This window comes from Crassostrea angulata, chromosome 10 (assembly GCF_025612915.1).
Source record: "Crassostrea angulata isolate pt1a10 chromosome 10, ASM2561291v2, whole genome shotgun sequence".
NCBI classification, from domain to species: domain Eukaryota; kingdom Metazoa; phylum Mollusca; class Bivalvia; order Ostreida; family Ostreidae; genus Magallana; species Magallana angulata.
In genome coordinates this window covers 26302260-26308022 of record NC_069120.1, presented here as the reverse complement: position 1 = coordinate 26308022, position 5763 = coordinate 26302260, and the positions used below count along the sequence as shown (strand labels likewise).

Below are 5763 nucleotides of genomic sequence, written 5' to 3'. Positions count from 1 at the left end.
CGATTAATTTCTGAAAAATAACGAAAAGATATGAGCGGCAATAATGGGTACTCGAACTTCCTGTAAATCGAAGGTCATGGACAGGGTTTAATTTTAACCAGCAGAAAGTCAATATTGATGAAAATATTTATTCCTCAAATTAAATAAATGAATAGTGCAGAGATTTGCCTAGAAATTTTTACATGACAGCTGACATGAAGAGAGTAATACAGAAAAATTGTGTATTTTTCAGCAATAATGTGTACTCGCACGTTAAATATTATAAAATAAGACATTTTAGGAAGTGTTCCTATTACAATTTTATTTTATTTTCTAAAGATCGAAGACTGGAGGGTCAATAACATACAATCAGATCTGCCAAATCATTTTGTTAAGCTAAATCTGGTGACCCAGATTAGAACGAAGGGAGGGGCGGCGGCCATATTTTTGAATTTGGTGTTTGGACGCTGGTTCGTGTCTTCGCAGTTTATCCTTCTCAAAGTTAAGTACAGTTGTTAAAAGTTGAAGTGTGAAAGTGCAGATTGCAGGGGCAGGCCTCTTGGCCAGTTTGGGCCGTTGATGAAGCACAGGTCAAGTTCATGTTCGGAGATCGACTCGGATATTGGGAGCGGTGTCTGAAATGACCGAGCATGCTGAAAATGGATAGTATTTTGCCGCTTTTTAGTAAGTACATGTACACTAAGGGTTTCGCTCATTTGTTTTCTCTGAGCCATCGAGAATGTAACTGTTAACAGAGAATTCATGATTTATATCCCGACAGCAATTATTTAACCTGTTAACAGATTATAGTAATTTGGGGGGGGGGGCTAGCTCAATCAGATGGAAATGTGCTCGCCAAATGTTTTTACGAAAAGAGGCATCAGAATATTAAAACCACACCAAAATGCCACCATAAACCCAGATAGCTTAAAAGTAAAGCGCTCTTAAAAGACAGATTTGGGTGCAATTCCCATTCAGGGTAAAAATTTGTTGTTTTGGTGAATAAGGCGCTTATTGTAACAATGGTATAAAATTTATTGATATTTGTTTATTCATACCTTGAAAAAGATTCAACACCCCCTTCAGTTCCATTTGTAAGACATTTTAAAATCATTTTTAATTTTTTTTCAATTTGGAAAGATTGGAGCATATTTTTTTTATATTAATTTTTATATTTTTTATTTTTTTTATTATAAATTTATAGTATGCAAATGAAAAGAGATGAACTCTTTCGTCATATTCTATTTATTTACTATTATATACACATGCATGCAAGTGTACATTTAAGGTTTACATGTTAAAAAAAAAGTAGTTCCAGATAGATGTTGTCAAGTGGGTGTGTCCCCATCCATGTCCCTCCATCTGTATCAGCCAATCAAATGAGGCGTTACAAACAAAATTAAATATATATATATATATATATATATATATATATATATATATATATATATATATATATATATATATATATATATATATATATATATATATATATATATATATATTTACCTGAGGATATACCAGGAATCGAGACAACAATTTACCATAGACAACACAGTGGTTTTAGCAAATAACAATTTATTGTCAATACCTTTGGGTATGAAACCTCAAAACATATGAATGAAATGATTCTTTGGGAACAAAATTAACAAGTGTCAATAAATAAAGCTTCTTTTATGAATTAGTTTCAACTCAAAAAATTATATACAATGTACTGTACATCACATTAAACATAACAACACATGTTTTTGACAAGAAACTAAAACACATACGTTAAAACTTATGTTTACTGTCATTAAATAGGGTTTCTAGTCTGGTCGACATAAATTAATAAATAGATAAATAAACGATTAACAATCATCAGTCATTTTCCAGGGAGAAACTAATTCTGCTCACGAACTCAAAGCACACAACTGACACAGTTCCAATAATTGTGAATTTCATCCTTGGAAGAATATGGAATGTTTATTTATCTTCTGCCTCGACGTAAGGAACACGGCCTACACTGAGATCTACAGGGTTCTGTTCCTGAGGAAACACACTGCTTCCGGTCATGATGTCATCTGTCGTCTGCGGTTGGAATTGGTTCTGGTAGTTGGCACAGTTCCAAGATGGAAGTGGATGCGGGTACGGGTTCCAGTCCATTGCTTGGTAGTGATGATACGGATATCCGGCGTAATGCTGTGGCTCGGCTTCGAATGCAGAGGCAAATGGATAAACTGGATACGGGTTCATCGCTGGTGGGCACTGGTAAGGTTGGAAAGCTGAGGGATATTCGTAAGTCGGGTACGCTGCATGTAGATAGTAGTTGGAACTGGGGTAGTGCTGCTGATCTTCGTAATGATGGACTTCATACTGAAGATGGTGATTTGGAAGCTGTGGATACTGAGCAGACGGACAAAGTGGCTTTCGGTCTTCCGTGATCGATTGATGGATGACATTTCTAGCTGCTTTTCGGGCGATAGTTTTCATTACGTCTGCGTTGTTTCTCTTGTTCCATGCTGGGTTGTATCGTCTGGTGTGTCGCAAGACTTTCCCGGATTTCACAGGTCCCATGCTATGGTCATCAAAGCTGGTGTCAGAGAGAAAGGCAGGTACTTCTCTTGACTCGGTAAGACTCTCGTTGCAAGGCGCTGATATGAACTCGTCGCTGGCTGTAGAAGGCGGGGTAACACTGAGTGGGACTGCGTAGTTCGACTCTGGACTAAAGTTGCTGTACGCCTCGTCACTGTGCACACTTGACGAATTGTCCTCATCGTCTTTCGTGGTCCACGGAAACTCCTGGGTGCTGACGACTGGCTTTGGTGTCTTGGCAGGAATGTGGATTTCCGGGAATCCAATCTGAGCGTGGAGATCTTGGGCCCAGTGTCCTTCACGTGCCACAGGTGTGTCCTGAAGTTTGAAGCAGTTGATGGGCGCTTTGGAGATATCTAAATGCTACAGGTTTCCATTGCTGTCTGGAACATCGACCTCCTTTCACAAAGCAGGCCTTATGTGATAGGTTGTGTCGGACGGAGTCCTTTCAGCCGGTGTAGCTGCCCTTGAAGAAGGTGAGCATCTCCCTCAGTTTGCTGATGATTCCGGTGAGTGTCAGGCTTTTCTCTGTTGTTGAGTTGATCGCATGGATAATCATTCCAGTGTAGGGATAGGGTGGTTTAGGATGGCGTTGATAGTTGGCATGGAATCGTATGGCACTTCTGCTTTTCTCCTTCGAAGGTTTCTTCTTTTTTTTCTTGACCTTGCTTTGCGTTCTCGTCCGGGCTGATGGAAGCTGTCATAAAAAGTCTCTTAGCTGCCTCGTTTATGTCGAATTCACCTGTGCAGTTGAAGGGAACATTGTCACTCTGATCCAGATAGACATCCTCACTCACCAACGCATGTGTCACTGTAGGCTGTTGATAACATGTGTCCTCGGAGCACAAGGCGCCAGCAACTGTATTGGACGATGACGTCACAGCTTCAGAAGCAGACGTAAGGAGGAAATAAGAAGCACTGTTTCCTGGGTTAAAATTCACTGTAGAAACGTTGATACTACACGAATCTTTATCTGTTGCGTTGTCTTCGTGAAGTTGCTGTGATGCGGTGCGGGATTTGGCGAAGATAAGTCAGGTGAGACAGGGTTGATGTGTGAGGATTGCATTGCGATAAGCCTCTCTGCTTTTTCCTCGAAGTCAAGAGGCGAGGAGGGTTCTTTCATAACGTTGGTCCCCGGAGGAAACGGGAGAAAAGTTGCCGTACATTCTGAAAAAAAAATAAAGTATAAGCAAGTTATTCAAAAAATCAGAAAATAACCTGTGTGTTAGAGCTATTCTTAATATTTACAAATATAGGTGATTCTCCCAAACTGTTTGTATCAAATTGATAAAATTTGTAGGTTAGCAATTTGTTTGATAACGTTTATCGAAAATTTGTTGCTTAAATTGTATGGTTTTCTCTTTTTAATTATAATATGAATAATGAATGTGTTTTGAGACAGTGTTTGTCAAAATTATGTTTGAACCCCCCCCCCCCCCCCCCCCCCCGGCTATTCAAAAACGATGCTACATAAATCTTTTTTTTATATTTAGTTTTAACATATCTTATTGAATAATTCAATAGGATTGGACACAGGCAGAACTTATGTATATCCTCTTCTTGTATATAATAGATCAAGTTACATACATTTTTTAATTACTTCTTTATAATAATTATGTTTCACTTTGCATGTTTATCGGTGTTGAATTATGGTTGTGATACATTTGTAACTTTTATGCTAAAACATTCGAAGAGTTAACTTTATTTTAATTAATAGCCATCTCTAATGATGAATATCCATCATTTCAATGATTGAAAAGTATGTCTTTTTTGTCAGCTTGGAAAGCGCGCAACTTCATGACCAACAGGTTTAAAGCATGCTTTTCTTTTGCCGTATATGATATTTCATTTTCCTTTCTTAGAGAAATTATACCACCTGATTAATAGCAATAAAACTATTATTGTGAAAAGTTGCTTTTTAGAAAATAAAAACGGGTGTTTGTGGTCATTTTTCAAATTTACTTAAACATTAAAATTCTTAACGCCTTTAAAAAACATATTTTACCCCAATATATTTACACGTAGAATTTTTTCACGGCCTCAAATGAAGGATTGTTTAAAATACTTTAAAATAGGTAGACATGTGTAATCATTGAACGTTTGAAATCACTAAATTTCTCATACAATTCTCGCGATAGATACAAATATTGCTCATGGTTCTTAAAATGTATAACCGTTAGCAGCATATTTGTAGAGTATTCCATGGCATACAAGTATATCTTTTTTTTAAATCTATTTCTTAAATATACATTTCCTTCCTCAATGAAAATGATTTTACTTGTACCATGAATTTGCAAACAAAAATGAGAATATTTACTTCCCTTCCTTACAGAATCTATGTCATTCCATACATCTATACAAGTTACAAATCTTCATATTTAATTATCATTAATATTGCTCAAGTGAAACGAATTAAGCCAAGAATGCCCTCATTGTCGCTTCAAGTTCCAATATACATGTACATGTATAAAAGTCGAGTAGTAATGTATATGTACTTCTAAACGTCCACCGGGGGGGGGGGGGGGGGGGGGGGATTTTTAATGTTTATTTCAAAATTTTTTTTTTTACATCGTATTGATTTTTTTTACCTTTGCTGCTTGCTATCTGTGGATTTTTATTGTTTAATTTAAGTAGTTATAATTCATTTTTTTTTTACACCGTATTGATTTTTTTTACCTTTGCTGCTTGCTATCTGTGGATTATTTCTCAGACGATGCTATTAAAAGCTACATTGATAGCACGAACGATTCAAAATTCATAATTTGGTATTTACGCCCACCCGGTGAATTTTAAATTTACAGCATGACAAAATGATTCAACGGTAGAAGTGCTACAGCTACAGTGTAACTCGGGTTTGATGAAGTTTTTTCGTTTAATCAGAAGAAAGTATTTATAAATAAATTACTAGTATATCGTTTTTTTATATTCATTTATATTAATATCTAGTCTCCTTAATATTATTTTCAGTCACTAACAGGAGTTACCTTTCCCTAGCCAGCTAATGCACAAGGACGATGCTTTCATTAGACAGTAATACCCGCACCAAGTGTTTGCCCCTAAATAACACTGTTTTGTACCAGTTTAATTAAAAATGAAGGCCACATGCAAGCTCCGGTAACACATTTAAGAATTTTAATTTTCATATCTGAAGGATGAGATCCCTTCCCATATGATAATACACATAAGCAGCACTTTATGTGCAATTTGGGG

The 5763-nt window shown here is 36.6% G+C and overlaps 1 pseudogene; it reads right to left on the bottom strand.

The window, feature by feature from the left end:
- Positions 1-1944: 1944 nt before the first annotated feature.
- Positions 1945-3719, bottom strand: LOC128165757 (uncharacterized; annotated as a pseudogene).
- Between the last annotated feature and the right edge of the window lie 2044 nt (positions 3720-5763).